General features: G+C 38.1%; 1 long non-coding RNA gene across 4 annotated transcripts in view; it reads left to right on the top strand.

Annotated features, from left to right (window-relative positions):
- LOC118680048 (uncharacterized) overlaps nucleotides 1–27,444 on the top strand; it is a 120,662-nt gene that overhangs the window by 70,355 nt on the left and 22,863 nt on the right. For 2 of the 4 annotated variants that reach the window (XR_011397920.1, XR_011397919.1), the window contains 2 exons: nucleotides 15,040–15,200; nucleotides 15,265–15,547. The exons of 1 other annotated variant lie outside the window; for it this stretch is intronic. This is a non-coding gene — a long non-coding RNA (uncharacterized lncRNA). Of the gene's footprint in view, nucleotides 1–15,039; nucleotides 15,201–15,264; nucleotides 15,548–22,900; nucleotides 23,036–26,492; nucleotides 27,238–27,444 lie in introns of those variants that run through there. One more of the 4 variants, XR_011397921.1, reaches the window with a different exon arrangement.

The following is a 27,444-nucleotide window of genomic DNA, read 5'->3' as shown; positions in this document are numbered from 1 at the left end:
ATCAAGAACAAGTGGTTTTGCTTGCGATTTGTATTGTGGTATAGACTTGAGATACGCAACTATATTCTGACAATTTTTTTGGTTTTATAGTTGGCAATACAATAAGGAGTGATTGTATTTACGATTTTTTCCTTGTATCGATTTTTTATGCCGACTGTTTATGATTTGCCTTTTCTGTATTATCAGCAATTATTTGCAATCTCTTTATTATCGACTTATGAGGATAGCGACTCCACGCCTGGCTCAGATATGGCCAGAATGGGTGCTTCTTTCAAACTTTTGAAGAGGGATCTTGCGAGAGTGAGATTTGTGAGTTTCCCTCACTTTTTTGAACTGAGACTTACAACTTTTAAAAGTGTTTCCCATAAACTACCCGTTTGATGAGCGCTTAGATAGTTGCGATAAGTGCGACCTTTGCTTTTTGTAAGTCTGGGTGCGTCACTGTATCACATTGTAAATATGGTGATCCCTTAACTTTATTTTTGAAGTTTTATACATTATGAAAATGTTGTCAACTATCAGGCACTATAGTAAGAGAGGTGTCGATTTTTGACAATCTTTGGACAGTTTTGTTATATGTTATGTTAAGTGCGATTTTGGCAAGTAGTAGCGCGCCACATAACTCAAGATTTTTGAAGCAGGATTTTTGTATCATTATTGGCAGAAGCCATCCTGCGGGGTCGAAAAGTTACATATTTGTGTTTTTAAACCTGATCTTGTCAGAAGGGACTCTTACTTGGTTTTTTCTGCCAACTAGTGGAGTGTTGGAACATTGGGAGTTTAGTGGTAGTCGTATGACCGGTAATGGCCGGTACCATTATTTGATCGAGTAGTTGTGGCTTTGTGGAAGTCTTCACAATACTGATCCTTTGGGGTTGTAATTGATATGAGGGGGCATTTTTCTAACTCCTCAAATTTCCTTAATTGTGAATTAAGGTGTTCTTTTGAATTTTCGTCAACTTGAGTTGTTGATGTGGAAACTGGTTCAGTAACTAGTCCACTTAGAATCCAACCGAATATAGTATTTTGGGCTAGAAGGGTCGTTGAAATTTTTTCAACATCTTCAAGCATTATTTGCGGTATAAGGTCGCTGCCTACTATTATATCTATTTGAGCGGGGGTATTGCAGTTGGGATCTGCTAGCTTCAGGTGTGAAACCTTTTACCAATGCTTGCTATTTGTATGATAGCTTGGAAGCATATTTGTTAGCTGCGGTAAGACTATAGCTTCTGCTTTAATTCTCTTATCCGCTTGGGGGGAAATTAGGGTAATGGGGGAGATATTATTTGAGTTTTGGACTACTCTTCCGCCCATTCCCGTGATTTCAAAGTTGGCTTGTTTTGTTGGCAGTTGTAGCCTATTTTGTGCCCTAGACGCTATGAAAGAACGTTGTGATCCTTGGTCTATTAAGGCCCTAAGTTTAAACAGTTCTCCTCGGTGTTCGATGGAGATGACTGCTGTGGGTAGTAATGCCCTATTTTGTATTTCGCTGTGTAGCGTTTGAGTGGTTTGTGCCTTTGAGCAACATGGTGTCATTAGACAATTTTCGGTATTGTGGTTTTCGGGATAGTTGAAACTAAACCCGTGGTTCTTTTTATACTAATATATGCACTCTTTTGGGGTGAGCTGGGAAATGTGCTGTAGTGAAGCATTGTGTGATGTCTTTTTCGACAGTAGATGCAATTGAATTTGCTTTTACAATTTTTATGAGCATGCGTATGTGACAAGCAATTTGTACATAATCTTTTTGTTCTTATAAAATTGTTTCTTTCGTGAATTTTTAATTTTTTAAATATCTCGCAAGATTGTAGTTTATGCCCTCTTGTGCATAGTTCGCATGACGTATGCTTATTCTGTTCGGATGTGAACGATTGCGTTTTGTAAAAGCTTCTGTTTAATTTATTTTTGCTACTAGCTTGGGGTCTATTGAAGCTTCTTTTTAGGTCGTTTGAACAATTTTTGTTTTAATTAGTTTTTTATCTACCCTTTCAGCGATTTCGTACTGGGTAGTTAGAAAGTCTTTCATTTGTTGCCACGCGGGGCATTTCTTTCGTGATGAGAGCGATTGCTCCCATAAAAGTAACGATTTTTCTGGTAATGCGGCAGTGCATATGTTTACCTGTATAGGGTCCCAGCTGTCTGTGGGAATATTTTGTGTCGATAAAACCGACAAACAGTTTGAAACAGTGGATTGTAGTCTTATAAACTCTTCACTGGTTTCTTTTTGAATCTTAGGCAAGTTTAATAGTGTCGTTACTTGGTTATCGACCAATATTCTTTCATTTTCATATCTGGATTTTAGAGCTTCCCAAGCCAAATTAAAATTGTCGTCATTTAGTGCGAACTGTTTTACTATTGCGCCTGCTTGACCTTTAGTTTTGTATCGGAGGTGATACAATTTTTGCGCTTTTGATAATTTTGGATGGTTGATATATACGGCAGTGAACATGTCCCGGAAGGACGGCCATTCTTCATAACCTCCATAAAATATTTCTGTGTCACATGCGGGCACCTCGAGATGGATGCCCGAACTTGCCTCTTGACTTTGAATTTGTGGCAGCTCTACTCTCGGATGTGGAGTAGGTGCAATCGCTTTTATTAGCTTTAATTGATCAGAAATCATAGCTTTTGTTTCTTCGTACTGGTCTGAGCAATTTTCGTATAGTGCGTAAGCCGATGATTTAAAATCGTGTGGTAGATCTGAATTGTCATAATCTACTATGGCGTCATGAGCCGTTTGGAGACGAGTCCAAAAATTGTCAATATTTTGTTTTTTATTTCCAATAACGATTCAGAGATGTCTTGAATCGGTGAAGATGAAAATCGAGTGCAGTATCGTGTTAATCTGTCACTCTCAGAAATGAATTTGGTGGCACAAATATTTTTGCCTTTTGTTTGCTTTGTGGAAACCTGTCTTGCGCGTGTAGCTTCTGCAGGTGTAATTTGAATTTTATCCACATTCATCATTTTTTTTTGTATGTTAAAATATTTGTCAAAATTTATTAAAATTTTCTCAGTGTAAACTGTATTTGCTCGCAATATGATTTTGTTGTGGTTTTATTTTGAATGTATTGCTTTAATTTATTTAATTATTAAAAATCGCTCTTTTAATTCAATAATACTTTTTAGGTCCTTATATTGATGTATTTAGGTACACCCTAATAAACGGACTTGTTAGTATATATTTATGTGCTCGTAAAATTGAGAGCTCGTTGAAGAGATCAATTGGTTGTGCGTATGTATGTATACTTTCTAATGCAATTGAGAGCTCGTTGAAGAAATCAATATGCTTTTAGTATTTTTTTTTTGCTACGCAATCCTGCTTGTTTGTTACAAGGGGTATTGCCGGATAATTGCCTATGAGGACTTTGAAAATATTATAAAATTGTATATACCAATATATGTATACATATGTATGTATGTAAGTACATATGTTGTTGGTAATATATTTTTTTTTGTATTGTGTGTTTAATAATTTATTTCTTTTCTATTTATTTCTGAAATAATATGTAATTTTTTCAATAATTTTATAAAATTTCCATATCGAATTGATCCAATGTATATAGGGTATATGTATAAGCATAGGCAGATTGTGTGCCGTATGATTTTATGTAAACGCTCGTTCGTATGTTCGCAGTACGAAGAGAGGGCCTGAGAAAAGAATTGATAATGTGCAGGTATTCTCCATACGCACTAATATGTATGTAAATATGTAATTTGGCTTAATATATATGTAAATATGCATGTGTGTATTTATTTTGTTTTCCTTTCTTTGTCATTTAATTTTTGTTATACATAAGTATGTTCGTGCCTTTGCTTACTTATTTTAGGCAATCCTGCTTACTGTTTTATTTAGCATAAGGGGTATTGCCGGACAAATTTGTAGGTAAATACTTGAATAATATTTTTTCGGTTTTTTGTGTTTGTGGAATGGATGTGTTTGTATACATAAAGATAAGCATAAGGGCATCCGATAATTTTATATTTTTAGTTATATATATATTTGGATATATATTGTACCAAACTGTTTTCGGTTTTTCTTATAAATTAAGCCCGAAAGTATGACAGTTTGGTAACCGTTCTAAATGTTGTTAAAACAGAGAACTTAAAACAATGAGAAGGTGCAGGTTCGACAGCGAACAATTTGTAGGAATTTATCAAGGAGTTCACCACAGATGCACGAGAAACAAATAACATTTTTCGCTTTTATAACAGCGGTGAATCTGTACACATACGCTCTCTTAACATAACCAACCGACGAATATTGAAGAGAATATAATATGTGAGCAAAACTGGGCATATTGATATGCCATTTGAAATATATTCCCTTTTATTGAACTATTATTTATTATTTTTTAAATTATTTTATGTTAATTCATTTTTACTTTATTATGAGAAATATATCAAAATACTTTTAAATTATTACTAATAAAGTATTTTGATATATTTCTTAAAATAATTCATTAATTGTTATTTAATCGTTTCAGTTAGACACTCACCTTTTTGCACTTTAAAGAAGAACACTGGCGGAAACTTGCGGACGTCTGATCGGGGCGATTCGCTGGTGAGAAAGAAGGTTTCTGGTCTATTGTTACTCCCTTTTGAGTGTTGGGTAGTGAAGAGTTGTGGTAGGATGTGATGTGTATGTGTGGGTGGTCTGTGTGGTGTGATATCTGCGTGGTGTGATGTCTGCAGGGGTGGTGTGTGTTTGTGTGTGTTAATGGGTGGAGTCTTCTTGTGGATCGTGTTGATGTGGTGTGTTGGCGCTCAGTGGCGCGTATGGAGGGGGGAGGCGTAACTCATCTAGCCATCCCGGCCCCCCTAGGCGAATTTTAGCCTATCAACCGCTGTAGTTGCTGCAGCGTGGCAACAACGCTGCTGAGGCCAGTGGAGCGGCGGTATGTTGGCCTGGGCTGCCGACGCCGCGTTGATGCCTCCTGTCGCCTCGGTCTGGATGGAGGTGGAACTGCCTGTCTTCGGTGGTGCTCCGGAAGGCTGCTCTGCTGCGATCTGCGGCTTGGGGCGAGTTGTCGCCAGACGGCCCGCTTTGGGGTGCGGTGCAGCATAGTATGGTGCGGTCTATGGCACAGCTGGCAGAGCGTAACCGACGTACACTCCGGAGTCGTGTGGACCGTAGACAAACAGTTGAGGCAGTGCCCGTGCGCTTAGGCAACCTGCTGACGTTGTGGTGGCTGCATGCTTCGGAAAATGCTGCAGTGTTGCAGCCGGTGTGTGCGTCGACACAGTGGGCATCGGCGGTGTTGAGGTACCGTTGCCGGTGCTGATGAAGATGGTAGTGGTCGCGGGCCATTACGGGGAGCGGTTGCAGGGACGATTGCCACTGCGGTTCTTGGTGTTGCAGTTGCCCCAGGGCGCGGCACATTGATGGCGGACCTCACAGCTGGCGTTGGTGTTGCTGCCATATCTACTTCCATATTGATCTGTATGAAGAAGTTGGAATGATTATACATTTGTGGCATGTAAATTTATGGCGAATGTGCCACGGTGTGTGGCAGGAATGGATCGTCAATTTGATCGATCATTGCGGTTAGAATGTTTGGTTTATAACGGTTTTGTCATTTGCGGGTTTATTGGTTAGTTATACGACTAATTCATTTGCGTCGCGGTAATATCGGCGATTGGTTGTTATTTGCGGTTTTGTCATTAGCTACGGTTGGCAGAAAACATAATTTCACGAGCGGTCTTGTCAGCGTTCCGCTTTGAGTACGGAGATCAACTACTCGTATATGACCGTCGGAACCGTAATATAATTTTTCTATGCGGCCAAGCCGCCATTCTGTGGGGGGTAGACAATCATCGTGTATGATAACACAGTCTCCAAGCTTTGGTGCCTCTTCTGGAGTTTTCCATCGGTACCTTTTATGAAGGTCCTTGATGTACTCTTCCTTTCATCGACGGCTGATATCATGATGAAGAATTTTGATTCTTTCCCATCGATTTAATAGGGATAGCGACCCCACGCCTGGCTCAGGTATGGCCAGAATGGGTGCTCCTTTGAGAAAAAGAAACTCCTCCTGGAGTTAGGGCTGTGAAGTCGGAGGGATCTTGCGAGAGTGTGGTGAGTGGCCGTGAATTGAGAACGGCTTCAATTTGGATTAATAAGGTAGTGAATTCTTCATAATTGAATTTATAATTTCCAGCTACTTTTTTGAAATGGGATTTAAAGCTTTTTACAGCTGATTCCCATAAACCACCCATATGAGGAACGTGGGGGATAAACTGCCAATTAATGCCTTGGGGAACATACTTCTGAACAATTTCAGGTCATACTTGTTTAATAAAATCCACAAACTGTTTTTCCAATGTTCCAATGAAGGTTTTGCCGTTATTGCTCATTAGTTTTGAGGGGAAGCCGCGTCGGCCGACGAAGCGAGCAAATGCCGCGAGAAAAGCCTCCTTAGTCAGACTTGTACATAGCTCGAGGTGCACTGCTTTTGTCGTAAAACAGACAAAGACAGCCACATAGCCTTTCATTATGGTGGGCGACCTTAGCATGGACGCCTTTACTTGAAAAGGCCCAGCAAAATCGGCACCTGTGACTGTGAAAGGCAGAGCGAAGTTACAGCGTTCCGGTGGAAGTGCTGCCATAATCTGCGTTCGCAACTTCTGCTTATGCAGAGTGCAGATCTTGCACATGAACATGCATTTTTTTATTTGGGGCTTTAGTCGGGGAATATAGAACTCTTGGCGGACTATATGTTGCATTAGGCGATGTTCTGCGTGGAGCATAAGTAAGTGGATATAATTGAGGAGTAAAGTGGCAAGTCGAGATTTCTCTGGTATGATTAGAGGATGGCGTTCATTATACGTGAGGTTTGAATTGGCAAGCCGACCATTCGCACGAAGCAGACCTTTCGTGTCTAGGAATGGGTTAAGAACTAAGAGTGAACTCCTTTTATCAATGGGTTTTGATTCTCTTAATAGTGTTATATCGCGGCTGAAGTAGCGCGTTTGAGTTGATGCGATTAGAGCGACCTTTGCCTTTTGCAATTCCAGGTGCGTCAATGTATCGCATTGGGGGTACTCTGAGGGAACTCCCTTAACTTTAATTTTAAGTCGCTCTATGAACTTTAACATATAGGCGATTACTCTGAGGGCTCGGGAGAACGATGAAAATCGCTCAAGGATGTCAGTATCCTCCACTGATGTGTGAAAAGAATCGATTTTTCGACTTTCTGGGGCAATAATATTGCGCATGGGCGATTGTGGCCAAGAGTCGGGAGATTCTGTTAACCAGAGGGGGCCATTCCACCAGAGGGTGGTGGTGGCAAGATGCAGGGGTTTGCATCCTCTTGTACCTAGATCAGCAGGATTGTCAGCACTGGCTACATGTCGCCAAGTGGCTGATCCTACTAGGTCAAGTATTTGAGACGTTCGGTTTGAAATATACGTCTTCCATGCATGTGGTGGTTTTTCTAACCAGGCGAGTACGATTTCAGAATCGGACCACAGATATAGTTTGTATTTTGCCATGTTTAAATGCATTCTCACCATGGATACTAGTTTGGCTAGTAGTAGCGCTCCACACAGTTCAAGTCGTGGCAGACTTATTGTTTTTAACGGAGCTACTTTTGCTTTTGCTACTAGTAGGTGGCTTGTGGTCGCAATGTCGCTTTGTGTGCGAACATATATAGTTGCGCAATATGCCTTTTCAGAAGCGTCACAGAAGCCGTGTAGTTCGACTTTGTGCTCTGGGGCATAATTTACCCATCGTGGGATTTGTATCTGTGAGATATCGTAGATTGCTCGCAAACTGGGACCACTTTTCTAAATGCAGTGGTTTTACTTGTTCGTCCCAGTCGGTATCATCTAACCACAATTCTTGCTTGTTATGGCAGATAATGCAGATATTGACTCTGTAGTGTATGAAAACTGGTCAGATATCGCATTCCATTGGATCCCCAGAGTTTTTGTTGTACTTTCCTTTTCGAATTTAAGGAAATTAGTATCCAACAGATTTTCTTTAGGTATGTCCTTTAGGATATTAGGGTGGTTCGCCGTTATCTTTTTTAACGGAATCCCTGCGGTTTTGAGAGCTTGTGTCACTTGTGCTAGTGACTCGTATGCTTGTGGAAGACTGTGACTTCCGGACAGGATATCGTCTACATACGTTTGTGTTTTTAACACCTGGGTTGCCAGAGGAAATTCTGACTTGGTGTTTTCTGCCAATTCGTGCAATGTTCGAATGGCTAAATAAGGAGCACAGTTGACGCCAAAGGTAACTGTTTTTAATTTATAGTCACGGAGTGGACTATTGGGGGATTTTCGGAAAATAATTCGCTGAAAATCCTGATCGTCTTTATGTACGACTATTTGTCTATACATTTTTTCGACGTCTCCGTTGAATACGTATTTGAATATACGCCAATTTAAAATGAGTAGCATTAAATCTGGTTGGAGCGTGGGTCCCGTAAATAGGATATCATTTAGGGAGTTCCCCGAGCTAGTAGATCTTGATGCATTAAAAACAACTCTTACTTTAGTTGTTTTTTTGTCTGGCTTTACTCCTGCGTGATGAGGCAAGTAAAATGAGTAATATTTGCCATTTATGATTTTTTCGCATGGACTTACTTCCTCCATGTGGTCTAAATGGAGATATTCTTCCAACACAGCATCACATACTGGTTTGAATTCGCCTTTTTTAAGTAGGTTTTTTTCCATACTTTGAAACTGCTGTATTGCAGAGGTGCGAGAGTGACCTAAGGCGATGGTGTTGGGAAATTGTTGCTTTAGTGGTAGTCGTACGACGTACCGACCATTATCTGATCTAGTAGTTGTGGCTTTGTAAAAGTCTTCACAATACTGATCTTCAGGGGTTGTGATTGATATGGGGGGGAGTTCTTCTAACTCCCAAAATTTTTTCAATTGTGAATTGAGGTATTCGTTTGAGATTTCCTCAACCTGAGTGGTCATGGTGGTAACTGGTTCCGAACTAGTCCACTTAGGATCCACCCAAAAATAGTGTTTTGTGCCAGAAGTGTATTTGAAATTTTCTCAATACCTTCGAGTATTATCTGTGGTATGAGATCGCTGCCTAATAGAAGATCTATTTGAGCGGGAGTGTTGCAGTTGGGATCTGCTAGCTTTAGGTGTGAAACCTTTTGCCAATGCTTGCTATTTATGAGATAGCTTGGAAGCATATTTGTAAGTTGCGGTAAGACTATAGCTTCTGCTTGTATGTGCTTATCCGCTTGGGGGGAAATTAGGGTAATGGGGCAGATCTTATTTGAGTTTTGGACTACTCTTCCGCCCATTCCCGTGATTTCAAAATTGGCTAGTTTTGTTGGCAGTTGTAGCCTATTTTGAGCCCTAGACGCTATGAATGATCGTTGTGATCCTTGGTCTATTAAGGCCCTAAGTTTAAACAGTTCTCCTCGATGTTCGAAGGAGACGACTGCTGTGGGTAGTAGTACTCTACTTTGATTTTCGCTGTGTAGCGTTTGGGTTTTTAATGCCTTTGAGCAGCATGGTGCTTCTTGGCAATTATCGGGATTTCGCACTTCGGGATATGCTGTTGTAACTAAACCCGTGGCTCTTTTCATATTTGCGCTTTTTGGGGGTGAGCTGGAAAATGTGTTGTAATGCAGCATTGAATGATGTCGTTTATGACAATAAACGCAATTAAATTTGCTTTCGCACTCTTTAAGTGTATGTGCATGTGATAGGCAATTTGTACAAAGCCTTTTTGTTCGTACATAATTGTTTCGATCGGTAGTATTCATTTTTTTGAATTTCTCGCAAGATTTGAGCTTATGCCCCCCTGTACACAGTTCACATGACGTTTGTTTGTACTGTTCGGATGTGAACGTTTGATTTCTGAAGAAGCTTCTATTTAAATTGTTGTTGCTACTGGCTTGAGATCTGTGAAAGCTTCTATTTACGTCGTGTTGAACGCTTTTCGTTCTGACTATTTTTTTCTCTACCCTTTCTGCGATTTCGTACTGGGTAGTTAGGAAATCTTGTTGCCACGTGGGGCATTTTTTTCGTGATGAGAGCGATTGCTCCCATAGAAGTAATCATTTTGCTGGTAATGCGGCAGTGCATATGTTTACCAGTATAGGGTCCCAGCTGTCTGTGGGAATATTTTGTGTCGATAAAACCGACAAACAATTTGAAACAGTGGATTGAAGTTTGATAAATTCTTCACTTGTTTCCTTTTGAATTTTTGGCAAGTTCAATAATATCGATATTTGTTTATCGACCAATATTCTTTCGTTTTCGAATCTTGATTTAAGAGCTTCCCAAGCCAAATTGAAATTATCGTCATTTAGTGCGAACTGTTTTACTATGACGCCTGCTTGACCTTTTGTTTTGTATCGGAGGTGATACAATTTTTGCGCATTTGTTAATTTTGGGTGGTTTATGTAAACGGCTGTAAACATGTCCCGGAAGGACGGCCATTGTTCATAACCACCATGAAAGATTTCTGTATCACATGTGGGCACCTTGAGATGGATGCCTGAACTTGCTTCATGACTTTGGATTTGTGGCAGCTCTACTCTTGGCTGTGGAGTAGGTGCAATTGCTTTGATTAATTTTAGTTGATCAGAAATCATTGCTTTTGTTTCTTCGAACTGGTCTAAGCAGTTTTCGTATTTTGCGTAAGCCGAAGATTTGAAATTTTCTGGTAGGTCTGAGTCGTCAGATTCTACAATTGCGTCATATGCAGCTTGGAGACGTGACCAAAAATTGTCAAGATTGTCCTTTTTAATTTCTAATACCGATTCAGAATTATCCTGAATCGGCGAAGATGAAAATCGAGTGCAGTATCGTATTAGACTGTCACTCTCAGAGATAAATTTGGTGTAGGAAATATCTTTCACCCGTTTTTGTTTTGTAGCACCTTGCTTTGAGCGTGTAGCTTCTGCAGGTGTACATGGACTCTTTTCTTCAGAAATCATTTTTAGAATTTTCAGCAACTGAGTTGTTTTAGAATCTTTCGAGTCTGAGCTCATTTAAGAGATGCGCCGAAATAAAATAACATATTTTCAATGTAAGAAATATATGTATAATATTTGAAACCTCTTTTAAGAAAGTAAGGGTTTTTAGTTTTTTTTTTTTTTTTTTTAATTAACAAATTAATAACTTTTTTAAACTCGTATGAGTACTTAACTCTTTTATGATAATAAGAGTTTTTATTTTATGAAATGAATTAATTACGCGTATTTCGTGTTTTATCGCTTTTTTTTCCTTTAATATTATTTAATTGATTAATATTAAACGCAAATGTTTTTTATTTTTACTTTTATTTGTAAGTATTATGTGTCCGTAATTCCTATAGGGTATACCTATAAGCGGATCAGCTGATACATATGTACTTGACGTTATGCGCAATTGAGAGCTCGTCTTAGAGATCAATGCACTTTGTACCTATGTACATATGTATTTATGTAATATATTATGTTTAAATATTGCTGCGCAATCCTGCTTGTTTTTGTTGGTCAAAGAACAAGGGTATTGCGAATATGTGCCAATGTGGACTTAGAATGTTATATGTATATATGCAATCCTACTTGTTTTTGTTTAACAAAGAACAAGGGGTATTGCGGAATATTTGCCAATGTGGACTTTGAAGCGAAGTACTAATGTATTTATGTATACCTGTGCGTGTATATATGTACGCAGTGCGAAAGGACCGCGAAAAGGAAAAAATATACCGCAGGTATTCTTTTAAATGTATGTATATATGTATGTATGGATATCACGTAGTATATTTTTGTGCGGAATATATGTACGCAGTGCGAAAAGACCGCGAAAAGTAGAATAATTTACCGCAGTTGTTCGAGTAAAATTTATGTATATATGTATGTATATATGTAAATGTTTAGTAATATATGTATGTATAGCAATTATTAGTATAATATGTATGTTTGAATATTTTCATACATATTTTAATGCTTTAAACGGAGGTTTTCTCCTAATATAGTATGTATGTATATATTTATATGTATTAAATATAATATGTATATGTATGTTTAAATTTATTTTGTACGTTTTCGCTTTTGTTTGTTTCTGCTTTTGGTTTGCCTTTGCTTATTTTACGCAATCCTGCTTATACTTGATTAAGTATAAGGGGTATTGCTGGAAATTGGTGCAAGTAAATACTTGAATTATTTAGTTTTAGAACTATTTTTGTGTATTTGAACACAACGGTGAGCATTTAGGTAATCAAGAGTTCGTTGGATATATATTTTTTACCAAACTGTTTTATATCTTAGCGGTATTTTGGTTTTTACCGGAAAAGAAACCGAAATATAGAAACAGTTTGGTAACCGATTTTTTTTTATTATTGCCTTTATTAAGACGGATTTTTGTAAAAAATAAACCGCAAAGGTATAAATTTCAACATACATACAATAAGAGGATATATACATATACTAAATGGAATCGATACGACTCACTTTGGGGCTTCCGCCAACGGGTTTTGGGGACAATATGTTAGCTATGTGCCTGTGCCTGTGCGTGTGCCTTTCGTTGTTGCCCAGTCCTTTGCTGCTTGGCTGCGGTGGGTGATTTGTGGTGTTGTTGTTTGCTGGTACGGTTTTTTTATTTATTTAGTTCGCGCCCGTTCTGTATTTTTATGTATGTATTTTTGTTGTTTTTTGTTGAAATTCGCGCTCGTTCTGTCTTTTTGATTATTTCCCGCACGTTGTTGGTTTTTCTTGATTTTTTTTTTTGTTATGTATATATGCTTGTGCCACTTCACTTCACTCACCTTCTTCTGTTCTTCTTGTTTTTTTTTTTTTTGTTTTCTATGTGTATATGTCACTCCACTGCACTGCACTTCTATCTATGTAGAACCTCTTTTTTTTTTTTTGTGATTTAGACACTCACCTTTTTGCACTTAAAAGAAAAATAATACGGCGTATAAAAAAGGAACACGGGCGGAAACTTGCGGACGTCTGATCGGGGCGATTCGCTGGTGAGAAAGAAGGTTTCTGGTCTATTGTTACTCCCTTTTGAGTGTTGGGTAGGTAGAGTTGTGGTAGGATGTGATGTGTATGTGTGGGTGGTCTGTGTGGTGTGATATCTGCGTGGTGTGATGTCTGCAGGGGTGGTGTGTGTTAATGGGTGGAGTCTTCTTGTGGATCGTGTTGATGTGGTGTGTTGGCGCTCAGTGGCGCGTATGGAGGGGGGAGGCGTAACTCATCTAGCCAATTGTACTTGACACCATTATGGAGTCATAAAAGTACAGAATTGTGTTTTGCCGTCGGTATTTCACATTCATGCTTCAATTTTTCTTTTCAAATGCATGTGTAAACATATGTAACAGGACATACATATATTATGCCGTTTTCTTTAAAAAATTAAGAAAAAAAAAGTGAGATGCAGCAAGACACCGGCAGATAAGAGGGATTGGAGGAGTGATACTTAACCGGGGTTTACTGTATACATAAATCAGAGGAGTATTGAATATTTTCTTTAAAAAGTTTCTTGAATTGTAAATCGACAAATTTACTATGTTGTCACTTTTATTCTAAAATATTTTAATACTCATATTTGAGGGGTTGTCACTTTTCCCTTCTAGAGTGAATATCAGAAATTTGTACAATTTATGATTTTTAGCTTTTGCCATCGTCGCGAAAAGACGCTTGTAGGCAAACGCATGCTCGGGGAGATGTGTAAGGCGTTTGCTTTTATGAATGAAACGACTTAGCTTATTGCTTGTCCGCCAGCGTTCATGAATGAAAATGTTGTTGGTGTGTGATTTACTACAAATTTAGGATTTGTCAATTTGGCTGCCATATTGATTTCTGGTGCTGATGCTATTTGAGACAATTGTTGTTTTTGTACAACAATGTTTGTATTTTTCCTATTGGCTGACGTACTTACATTTGTACGCTTAAATGTATGTAGATTTGTGTATGCATTACTTATTTTGCGCGGTCATATGCATATTTGTACATACATACTTACATATAGAGCAGTGCGCTCACATGTATTTATTGATAATTGATATTATATTATTATATTATATAATATAACATATTGATGTACATACATAAATTATTAATTCTGTAAAAATTGAAATAAGAAAATTATGAAAATAGTAAAATATCATTTTTTGTATAATCTTTCACATTTTATCAATGTAGCATTTGTGCAAAAAAATAATAATTTATCAATTTTTCATCATAAAAATCGTTTATATGGCAAAAAATAATCATGCATATGTGAAGTGGCATTTGTATTTCTTGTTTTTTTCATTCATTTCATTTCATTTTTCTCTTTATATTGGTAGATACGTATTTTGTCAGAGAACGTTGTTAAAAATTCTCATTTCTGTTAAATAACAGCAAAACTATACAGAAAGTGGTGAACTTTTTGATCTCAAATTTTCAGCCAACCAATCGAGCATCATAGAAGATTCAATTTGCACCTTTTCATTGTTTTAAGTTCTCTGGTTAAAACAGCTTTTTGTTAAGAGTTCTTTTGGTCAGTAGGCATACATATTTACATATAATAAATAAAAGGTGAAATCAATACGCTCACTCTGTTTTATTTGTATATATGTATGTGCGAATGGTAAAATTCCTGTGCTTCTCTCTTCAATGTGTCCAGCTGATATGCCTGTAGTTTTTGCTGTTTGTATTTTTGTGGATAAATTTGTTCGCGCCCGAATATGTGTATTTGTTTAGGTTTTGTTGTATGGTGCTTTAGTTTCGCGCTCAATTTATGTATGCTTTTAGTTTATTGTTTTTTTTTTTTTTTTAGGTTCCGCGCCCGCTTTTGTGGGTTTTTGCTTGTTTTTATTAAATAATATACATATATACATATAATGGTAGGTTTGTAATATTTTGTATTTCTTTTCACAATTTAAACTTTTTGTTCAAGCTCTTCTTTAGTGCTTTTGCTCTTTTTTAGTTTTTACATATTTTTGGTAACTTTGCCTACATGTATGTATGTGTGAATATATAATATTATATTTTTCGAGTCACTGCACTTTTTTTTGTTTTTAACTCCACTGCACTCTTTTGGGTTTTTTTTTTTCACAAAACTGTTTTAATTTTTTCCTAGGACGTAAAATTATAGTGCCTTTCGATCCGGCTCGAAGGACCATGAATAATTTGTATCTAATACTGGGGAACCCCACCGAGATATTTGGACCTCTAAACACCTTACTTTGAATCGTGTGAACTCCCGAACAAAATGTATTTTTTTTTCTTTGGTTAAAACGAGTTAAGTTTTATTGTATTAAACTAACCAATGAAGGTGACACTTATTTAATTAATTTAAGCGTAGCCGCTCGTGAAGATTCGATGGTGGGTGAAATGACTGGGGATGCGATGAAACAACCGGCTTCCAACACGTGTCATGCAGGACCGTTGAAGTATCGCAGAAGAATCCGGAGCGGTGTCGATCGAATGCAGTTGCGCGCAGGAGGTTTCGTATCAACGAAAAAAAGGAAGCAACTCGCTTAGGCCTGTTGACGAGACGGATGTGATTTTGCGAATGTTATGATGTGGCGCTCAGCCCTGTGGACGATAAGCGAATGTTGATGTGAGAGCGATGATCCCGTCCCTTTTGTTAGATGTACAGGTGCCGTGTTATGGTGTGTTTTCATCGAGTGGTGAGAACCTGTGATTGTTCTCTGGTGTGGTGTGTTGCATTAGGGTGCGCCAGTTGTTACCGGAGAGAGTGGTGGTACTGAGGCTTAGCTCATTTAAACAATAATTTATTTATGAGAGTCACCAATTAAAAATCTCAAAGTTAGCAATGTTCTTAGTCCTCACAGGAGGCACCAAAAATTATGTAAAATAATAGGCAGGACTAAACTTAAAACACGTCCGTTTATTGCGGCGATCCAAAGGAAAAGAAAGAACTTACAGGAATAGTACAATCAGAGAACTTAGAAGAACGAGAAGGTCCAAATTGAATTTTGTATGATGCTCGATTGGACGGCTAACAGAGCTGAAAAATTGAGAGCAAGGAGTTCAGCATTTTCTGAAGTATTTGCTGTTATTTAACAGAAATGAGAATTTATAACAACGGGAAAAATTAAATACTTTGAACAAAAAATACAAATGCCACTTCACATATGCATGATAATTTTTTGCCATATAAACGATTTTTATGATGAAAAATTTATAAAATATGATTTTTTTTCACAAATGCTACATTGATAAAATGTGAAAAGTTATGCAAAAAATAATATTTTACTATTTTCATAATTTTCTAATTTCAATTGTATATATAATTGTATATATATGTAAGCATGTACGAAAAAATATCCGTATGACATTGCAAAGTAAGTAATGCAAGTCTACATATATATTGTACATCTATGCGTAAAAAAATACAAACATTGTTATACAAAAACAACAATTCTCTCAAATAGCATGAGCAGCGTTAGAAATCAATATGGCAGCCAAATTGAAAAATCCTAAATTTGTAGTAAATCACAAAACAACAACATTTTCATTCATGAACGCTGACACTCACGCAAAAAGCTAAGTCGTAAAAAGCACATCTCGGATTTTCAACCAACAACACAATGTTGTGACGCTTTGTCGTCGCGTCAGTCCTTCGACAGATTGACTCTTTGCCATAAAAGCAAAAAACGTGAGCTTCGATCATTGGTTGACCGTGTCAACGGAGATTTCACATGAAGTAATGAGTGTTCATATCTACATACATACGTTGTTTGTAGCCAAATTTACATATATAATATGTTTCTTTCATATTTAAATGTCGACGGCAAAACACAATTCTGTACTTTTATGACTCCATAATGGTGTCAAGTACATGAATTATTTTAGGAAATATATCAAAATACTTTATTAGTAATAATTTAAAAGTATTTTAATATATTTCTCATAATAAAGTAAAAATGAATTAACATAAAATAATTTAAAAATTAATAAATAATAGTTCAATAAATAGGAATATATTTCAAATGGCATATCAATATTCCCAGTTTGGCATACATATTATATTCTCTTGAATATTCGCCGGTTGAACTCCTTGATAAAATTTTACAAATGTTCCCTGTCGAACCTGCACTTTCTCGTTCTTCTAAGTTCTAGAGAAATACTTTGCACAGGGTGCATCGTGTGATTTAAAATAAAAATAGAAAATAATCTTAAACAATAATATTATAATAATTCATATTATTCTATAAGAAAAGAAATTCTTTTACAAAATTAAGAAAATATTAAAAAAAATTATAAATGAATAAATAAAAGAAATGTAAAGAGAAAATTTTATAAAGAACAAAGTTCTGATGGATACATAAAAAATTATAAATCTGTAGGACATAAAGGACAACTAATTCTTAATTAGAAAACATTCATAGCTCTAATACAAAGAGGAAATTGAAATTCGAAAACACAATTAGAGTTGAAGATGTATCTTCAATTCTAACGATGGAGGAATTACATATAATGAGAATTCACCATATATATTTTGAAACATTGCTTTTCTTTTGTACATAACTTTTCTCTCTTATTTTTGATCATTAACTTCTTTTCTCTACAGTAACTTTCAAATAACATCTAGAAATTAAGTACTCTCATTTGTATTCTTCTTACCGTTGCATATTTTAATTTGTCCTTTTCTTATTCTTGTGACATAGACATATGCATAAGGGAAAAGTTTTTTGAAATATGAAAGCTGTTGTAATTATTAATAAAATATATATACATATGTATAAGTACGTTAAAAATGTGTTTTAATAAAATATATAACATGCATTATCAGCGTAAAGGGCTTTTCTGTTCTTTAAAGTGCTGGTGGATTTTGGACTATGGCACAAGAAGCTTTTCTGAGTTTAGCTAGGAAGCGTTCCATTTACGTGTTCCCCTTCTTTTAGCTGTTATTAGGCTTTTATCTGGCCTCGAGCTTTTCTTGAAAGCCTTTGATATGATAGGATCGGGGTCAGGTAACAGCTAATGTTTTCATTGCTTATTCTGACAAGCCCATTTCCTCTCCCGCTGTTTGTTTTTTTGAAATTGCTTCTTTCCGTTAGCCATATTGCCACTGATGTCTTCCAGGAATGTTAAACCTTGTGCTATCTTATATTGCTCGCTAATGATTCCTACATCGGTTGCGAGTTCCAATATGAGCAGTGGTAGAAGTTAGTAAGCAGTTTCACTTCTGACCCCGAGACCCAGGCCTATGATATTTTTGACTCGATGGGTTTTTGCAGTATTTCTGCTTGTACCTGGGTTTTCAACATCGTGTGGCCGAAGTAAAATCATTTATAGCATTTTTTCATTTCCTTCACAAGCTTCATCTGTAGCTGAGCCATCCAATTTTTTTTAAGGACTCTGTATACGCTACCGGCTGCAAACATCACATATGCGTATATTTGTTTGCGGGTATTTGAAGCGCTGGTCCTCACAGTGGTTTCTTCATCTGCTTTCTCTAGCACGCACGCGTTTTATCTAGCTCTAGGTCGCGACTTCTACGTCAATGGTTAATGAATTGAGGACTCGAATCTCTATTGTGACTTTCTGCATAAGCTCACTTACAGAAACTAAGCCGTGTAGATTAAGCGCTTTCGGGAGATCTGATTTTAGAATTTCTCCATTCTTCAATTCGAAGAGCAGGGCGCGTGTTTTTATTTTCTGTATTAATCAAAATTCCACCTTGTCTTGGTCCCTAGAACTTCGTCTGGCCGTCCTTGGTTCTGCTGGCCAATTTTTGCTTCCGAAGCTTGTAGTTTTTTTGCCCACCTGGTATTGTCTGGGGTTTGCTCTGCGTTTTTTTCCGGGTCCTCGCCCATTTTTCTCATGCTCATGCTCTGCTGAGTTGGGTGTAGTCCGTTAAGGAAGAGTTGTTACTGGCGTTGAAACATTAGTATGTTTGAAGCATGCGTCTAAGGATTTAGTTGCGTTTGCGTGTCTTGTGTCGCTTTCTGCCTTCATTCAGATTTGATTCAACAAACCGATTTCGAAGAGCTCGCTTAGCTCAGATGTACTATTTCTATATTTGTACATATATTCTATATCTGTACATATATTTTTCTGCCTTAACGTGGCTTTAACTGTTTGAGGGTAGTGCGAAACTTAAGGAGCGCCTAATCCTCTACTGCTCTCATTTTCAGAATAAACTCCTGTCTTAAAAAGTTGTGCGGCGGCGTTTGTACTTGTTTGTTGTTTTCCTTTTTTACGCTGTAAGCTTCACGCCGCTATCTCCGGTCGATAGTACAGTTTCATTTTTAGTCCCTGTAGTTATTTGTGCATTGCCGGGAAACCACACAAGGGTTGACACGACACCTTATGTCAATTCATTTGCAGAGCCGTGACCATACCACTAGTTAGGACTCAAATCAATTGAGCCTGCTCTGCCAATCTAATGGCGACGTAGCATTGAACATACTTGAAAACCTGCCATATTCTTAACGGGGCGGTGCGCCTATGACATTACCCTAAAAGCTATTCCTACAAATTGTCAATCTTGTATTCTGAGCTAACAGAATGCCACAGCCGTCATCCCTAGCTCAACATTCCCAAAAACTGTCAAAACTGTAATTCTACTTTGTTGCTTACTTTCTCAGTTTGTCGTCTGTGCTGTGATCTTGGTTGGGAGCTGCTTATTTGTTATTCACAACTAACCTACGTCTTGCAGGCCGTGCACTATCTGCGGTCTGTGACCCCTGGGGATGACTGAGCTTAGCAATTGGGGTTTGTTGTACAACGGATTCGGCTGTAGCGCTCTGTTGCCTTCCTTTCATGAGGAGGTGTTAAATTGAGGCAGCCCCTTAGGAGTTGTGAATGCTTATTTCGAGGCGGAATTTAGTCTCCGGAGATCAGCGGCTGCTTATTGGGTATTCCCTGCTATCCTAAAAACTTTGGCCGTCAACAGTTCGCAAAGCTGTAGCCCTTGGTGGCCTGAGTTCAGCTATGACATTGAAACAAATATATGATAATTATTTTAAACGTGTAGAAGCTAATTTTTATACAGATTTGTTTGAATGAATTAACTTTGTTATATTATAGTAGTAAAACAGTAAATTGGTAATAATTGGTTGATGATCAGTTGTCATTTTTAGAATCATAGATGATTCATAATTAAAGGCAACTCAAGAGTTATGAGTGAAAAAGTTTTTCTTTTATTAAATTTTATGATATGCGCATTCAATGTAAGCTTATTTTTACTTTTATTTATTTTATATAGTTTTTTTGCTTTCTGAAATACAAACGTCGGCAACTATAATTAAATGTGTATTTATTACTAGGATTGGATTTTTTTTTTAATATTTTGTATTGTGGTTGTAGGGCTACAAAGCTTTTTTTGTAGCCGCGCAAATATCGAAAAAGCGAAATATTTAAGCGAAGTTGTAACAGCGATAAAATACAAAGGGCCGAGTAATGATGCTATGTGTGGTCAGTTATTAGACTAACTTTATTTGTAAAATTCTTCTCCTTAAATAATATTCTAAGCAATATTGCAATACCGTTCAATACATAATTTCCGCTAAGTACATAGTTTCGTTATCTATTAGTGCATATATACATAAGTATGTAAGTTATATAAAAACAGTTCATAAAAAGAGAATAACCCAAGTACATACTTTACTCTATTGCTCCTTCGTATATAATGTAGTTATTAACATAAGAGAAATATAAAAAAATGGGAACGCAGCATTGCAAGAGGGTGCTTACATATTAAGCTTAGTACATGGTTAATGGGAATGGTAATGTGCACAAACAAATATTCATATAATTGCGTGGACGAAAACATAGCGGTAGCATAAGTGTACAAAGCAAGCGCAAGCAATAAATATGTAAGTATGTACACAATGCAAATACAATTATTAACTGCATTGAGGTGAATGACTTCTAATGCTTGCCCTTGATTATTAGGCAAATAAGTAGAGAACAAGAAATAGCAAAAAAAAAATGGAACATATGACCGTATAATGCAGTGGTTATCAATCGGTGACCCAACAGTGGTCAAATGAGAAAAAAAAATTTTTTTTTGGCATTTAAATTAAAACACACAACAAAGATTAAAAATTATTATATATGTATAAACCGTTTAATATAAGGATTATTTTAATTTTTTTTTATGATTTTAATATACCTTAAACAGCTGACTTTTGAACTTTCAACACTTAATAAAGGGAATTATACTTGTTAGCTCTCAATTAATAAAAGAGTTTTTATCATTTTCAATTGAAAATTAATACTGTGAAGCATCACATCACAAATTTTTTAATTAAATTCATTTAAATTTCGTGTTTTACTCATTTTTGATTGTTTAACATTTTTTGTTAGTGATCTTTAACGGCGGCAACCAATCTCTTCTTATCCATATATATATTTAAGGCATAATTTCAATCTGGACGTTCCAGTCGTTGGAATTAAACATTAATTCTACCCGATCCAGTCAAGCAATAGCGGTAATTTACGCTAATAATATCAAGTAACAGGAAAATTGGGCATTTCTTTAACAGGTTTATGTCATTGTATAGTCATACAAATAACAAAAGAATCATAACATATGGTTCTCAAAATTTTCACACAAATAAAGAATGCGCAGTTGATTTTAATAAAATTAGTACCGGTTCGGAGTTGGTTGAAATACACATTGAAGTATTACTTTTTTTTAAATGTACATATGTGTATATATATAATATACTTGATTAAAAAAACACAGGGGTCTTACTCTGAAGGCTTTCTTACACGAAGCCCGCCGTGTCCTCTACCAATGGCAGGCACCTTGCCATGGTGCAGAGGCTTAAGTCGTAAAGCACACTCGGTATCTCTCAACCAATGTGAAAGGTGTCACCTGGCACTGCTCACACGGGTTGTCAGAACCAAGAACTGCCACTGCCTAATCCAGGGTATTATGCGACTCCAATGCCCATTGGATGATTTGCAGACAGGATATTATTTTGACTGTATTCTAACGAAGCCTTTCCAACAACGGGCCGCATTGCGAAGTGACGGAGGCCTTATCGCATCATGGAGTTCTGGCGCGGCGGACCTTTGCATTCCCCTTCACTATCGTTGACCCAACGGCTCACTGCGTTGAACCAAGAGTCGTAAGACCAAGATGAACAGCAAAAATTTAAACTAAACGACCACAACAACAACATCATCTACGACAACTCCACAACCACGGCAAACGACTATAAAACATAGCTACAATGATAGCAACGGTGCAGGTGTTCTGTTCTCCCTATCGCGTGAGCAGCGTGCGCAGTTTAAGGAGCATGCCAAAGGTGATGGCAATGACATGCCCCATGTAGCGGCGCTCAGTAGGTGACATCTACTTCACCTCAGTCTCAGCGGACATGTACCGGGGGTGCTCACAAGAAGAAGAAAAAGAGGGAGGCAGAGGGCAATCTGGAGCACCAGCTGGTTACGCAGGTAGACACGACGACCCTCGTAGGGGGGATATGAGCGGTGCAAGCCTCAAGTAGTACCTGACGCATCTCCAAGAGGGAAAAACTCCTAAGGTAGCCGAAAAACTCGCACGAGACTGGGTCAGATGCGGCAGTGTCTTCCCTGCACCTAAGGAGGGTAAAGGTGGCAATACCGTGTCCGTTGGCGGTGTTCCTCTCCAGATATGCAAGAAAGCCGTATGAGTTTGTTCTCGGGCTCATAAAGAACCAAAACGAGGGCCTTAGTATCTTGTCCTCGCAGGAGCTTTTGGAGGGGCTAAATGACCTAGTGGATCCTATAGTGGTCGTCAACGAGGAAGTTACCCAGGGAAACCTGTACTACACGGTGTCAGCCTCGGCTGTCACCGCGAGCGTGTTCATATCGGATAACCAAGAACCATGGGCCCATAAAGGGGAGGTCTAGGGACTCAAAACAGACGCTAACAAGGTAATCTGGGAGTTCTCCAGCGAGAACTGTATAATAGTCTCAACCTAGAACTTGTATAGTATTGAGGAATAATCTTGATTTCTTTTGTATTTCAGAGTTCCTGCCAGCACCCCCAGAGGCTGAGGATTGCCTAGGGGACTTTTGCAGGAGAAACAAGATGCCCCTGATTTTGGGATGCGACGCAAACGCCCATCGCATGGACTGGGGCAGTACGCACTGCAACACACGAGGTAAGTCTATCATTAGTAGTAATTTAAGTGCAGAAAATGTTGGTTGTGAACCCATTTTCGTTGCAATAAGTAAGAGGGAGGTGCTGTCCTTGGTGGTCAAGCAAACTCTCAGATCTTTGGAAAAGAGTAAGAAAGCTCTTCAACAAGGCCAAACGTACGAGGAACTGAGAGCAATATAAATTCAACCTAACTTCTTACAATAAGGAAATAAGGTTTGCAACAGAAATGTTTTAGAAACTTTTGTGAAAAAGATGTGACGGGACATATACGACCAGTGCAGAAGAAAGAGCTACGGCACTTCTGCTTGCGCATTTTTCAGAGACAATTAGACCTGTTTCAACGGTGATCGAATACAAGCCATCTCGCTTTGATTGGAGTGTCGCAAGACAGCTATTTACTGCGGACTCGATCAAGTGGGCTATGGCGAAATTCGGGAAATTCTTCCAGGGTGGATGACATCTTTCCAGCACTTCTGCTATAGGGGGGGGGCAGGTAATGAGAGATAGCCTAGCGCTGGCGTATATCCCGGAACCGTGGCGCACTGCAAAGGTGATCTTTATAGCCAAAGTATGAAGGAAAGACTATTCATTGGCGAAGTTCTTTAGGCCTTCTTACTACAGAGTTTGGAAAATATCATAGATTACGAAATAAAATCGAAAGCGCTGACAGCTGCTTTGCTACATGCGAATCAGCATGCATACAGAGCAGGCAAATCAACTAATCCTGCTCTGTATTAGTTAACCTCAGAGATTCAAAGTTTGTTGGATGGAAGTGAGACGATGTTAAACATCGAAGGTGTTTTTGACAATACGTCTCGCGATAGCGTGGCAAGAGTACTGGAAAAAAGGAATGTGGCTGCACCGGATGCAGATGGATTTTAGCCAGGAGCAAATTTGTAGACACTATTTGTGACATCATACAAAGGTGACTAGGTCTGGCAAAGGGGTGGTGCGGTGCGGTTGGATTAAACATCAACCCCTCGAAAACCACCATCGTTACGTTCACGGGACGAAGGTCTCTGCCAGGCCTCAGAAATTTATCTTTGTGAGGCAGAGAGTTGAAGATGATTAATATTGTCAAATACCTGGGCCTCATGCTGGATTCCCCTCTTCGATGGAAGTAGCATGTGGACCTGACCATAGCCAATACTACAAAAGCAATCATGCTGTGCAATCGACTTGCCGGGAAATTTTGGGCCTGCAACCCAATGATTATCAGGTGGATGCACACCAAGATCGTGAGACCGATTATTACATATGAGCCGGTAACCTGGGCTTCAAAAACATCGCAGACGTCAGCAGGACTTCAGCTACTGAAGCTCCAACGACTTACTGGACGTGATGCTGGTTCTCACCCCGCTACACATAGTAATCAATCAAGCAGCAAATCAATCAATGCATCAAGTGACAACAGAGGGAAGATAATCTCGTCCTAGTAGATGAAAGCCCTAAGTGATGAAATACCACTGGCTCTTTTAACGTTTAACTACCGTGGGAAAAGTGTATAGTAAGGCTAACACCCTACCAGATCGTAGCTGACGAGCTTGCCTGCTTCACAATAATGGTAGGACCGGAACCGTACGTTCCGCTTGGTCCCCATACCATAATAAAAGATCTGCTGTATAATAAGAAGAGAGTAAGCAGGGAGGGACATTGGCCACAACTTCAAGACATGCGCCATGCTAGGTTGGTAATTGGTGGTTACAACCTCAGCGGGCTTAAAATCGTAATCAATCTCCCAAAAAATAAGTTCGGCTACATGTCGCGCTCTACACCGGCCATTGTCAGATCAAGAAGCACTTACATAAATGGTTCTGGCCTCTTGTACAAACTGTCGGTTCTGTGACATGGGGCCCAGAACACAGACGTAAGAAAGGGCCTTATTCTCCATGCAGGGCGACTGCACGGGGAGGAGGAACACAAACATCAAGGGACAACATAGGAATAATGACAATAACATGAAGGACATAATATGTTTTCCAATAATATCCACTAAACTACTGCAGGCATTGATTAAAATCCATTGAAAGTTTTAACGAATGCTTAATTTATATTATATTTAACGTTCGGTTTTTATCCATCTCTTAGAGTTATTTTCCATAGTACTAGTGTTACGTGTCGCATCATGTCATACTATACGGCGCTGAAAACGTGTTTATTCGCGCTAAAAGCTTGTCTTTGACAGTTTTTCGATTGATTGTGAGCGCTCGTCAAAGATGGACACCAGCAAAGAGAAAATTTGCTATATTTTACAATTTTTCTTCGGTCAAGGCGAAAAAGCAGCCAAAGCGGTTGAAAAAATTAATTTAGTTTATGGGCCCGGTACTGTAAACGAACGTGTAGCGCAAAAGTGGTTTGCTAGGTTCCGTTCCGGTAATTTCGATGTCAAAGATGCACCACGCGTCGGGAGGCCTGTCGTCGAAAATTGCGATAAAATCATGGAAATAATGGAAACAGACCGTCACGTGAGCACTTATTTAATTGCTGCGGAACTAAAGATAAGCTAGAAAACCGTTTGGAACCCATTACATAACTTTGGATTCAAAAAGTAGCTTGATGTTTGGGTTCCACACGAACTAACGCAAAAAAACATGATGGACCGAATTTCCATCTGCGAATCGCTGCTGAATCGCAACAAAATCGACCCGTTTCTGAAGCGGATTGTAACTGGCGATGGAAAATGGGTCACTTACGACACCATCGAGCGCAAACGGTCGTGATCAAAGCTCGGGGAAACGGCCCAGACGGTGGTCAAGAGCGGATTGACGGCCAGGAAGGTTTTGTTGCGTGTTTGTGGGATTGTCAAGGAATAATCTACTACAAGCTGCTGCCCTATGGCCAAACGCTCAATTCGGCCCTCTACTGCCAACAACTGGACCGCTTGAATGCGGCACTCATCCAGAAGAGGCCATCTTTGATAAACAGAGGCCGAATTGTGTTCCACCAGGACAACGCCACTACACACACGTCTTCGTCGGCTCGGATGGGAGGTCCTAATGCACCCACCTTATAGTCCGGATCTGGCACCAAGTGATTACCATCTTTTCCTGCCCATGGCGAACGCGCTTAATGGTGAGAAGTTGGCCTCAAGAGAGGCCTGTGAAAATTGGATCTCCGAGTTTTTTGCCAATAGGGACGCAGCCTTCTACGAGAGGGATATAATGTAGTTGGCTTCTCGTTCGCAACAAGCTTACGAATAAAACGGCGCATATTTGACTTAAATCGGACAAATGTGCAAAATTTTTTTTGAAAAATCAATAAAAAAAACAGAACGAACCTTTTACTTGTCCTAATATAAAATTTTCAGGTCACGGTGTTTGTTGACAAACTCCACCGAAACGGCTGGACCGATTTTGATGAAATTTTTTTATTTTATTAATTATAATTATCTTATTTTATTCTCATCAAGTCAAGTTAATTTCATTCTCACAGTTAATTTAAAATTATTTCTTTTGCAGCTCGAAAACAGCTAACATGTGTTTTTCACGAACGAAACAGCGCTTGATCGTTCTATAACTCCACCAAAAACTACGCTCACTAATTTTTTTTTAATTGTTTAATCGTGCAGATGCTTTTGTGGCATTCGCACAGACACTGTAAGACAAGACAAATTCGGCTATTTGTCTAGTACTGAAGATATGTTTTCCGGCCCGATCCCAAATGTTTTGGGATAATCACAAATATCCAATGACTGATGATATATTGTCTCGACATTATACAATGTGCAACGGTTAGATCATTCAGTAATGCAATATAAAATAAAGCATTGATTGATATTGAGGATTATTGCATTGGCATTGTGAATTTACTAATAAATCATTGCAGTATGAGTTTACCAAATCGAATGGAATTTGATTTAATCAACACAGATATAAATTGTGAAATGACATATGATACTGTCAAATTGGCAACGACTGTTTCCCGGATATTATTGGAAATGCCTGGAATGCCACCGCATCATTTGCAACTGAAGATTGTATCTCCAGTAATTTTGCTTCGTATTTTGAACCAACCATGGCTTTGTAACGGCACAAGATTAGTTATTAAAAATTATTAAAAACACGAATGCCTATGATTCTTATAGATGTCCCAATAAAATTTAAACGCCCTCAATTTCCAATTAGATTGACACTTGTATTGGCGATGAATAACTCACAAGGTCAAACGTTGTCTGTGTTTAATTTATTTTATCTTTCATTAGTAGTATAAATATGAAATATGTAATATTTGCAATGTTTAGATTGCTATCAATAATTATAATTTAATATATATTTGTTACTTTAATAAAAAATAATGCATTAGCTTAAATATAGAATACTTTAATTGTCTATAACTCTTTATTCGTCTTTCAATTATAATTACATTCCCTACACGGTTGCTGAAAAGAAGACTGGCATCTCATCGCATAAC

The sequence above is a fragment of the Bactrocera oleae genome, chromosome 2 (genome assembly GCF_042242935.1).
Source record: "Bactrocera oleae isolate idBacOlea1 chromosome 2, idBacOlea1, whole genome shotgun sequence".
NCBI classification, from domain to species: domain Eukaryota; kingdom Metazoa; phylum Arthropoda; class Insecta; order Diptera; family Tephritidae; genus Bactrocera; species Bactrocera oleae.
Note: the sequence above shows the minus strand (reverse complement) of the source record. Positions and strands in the feature narration are given on the sequence as shown.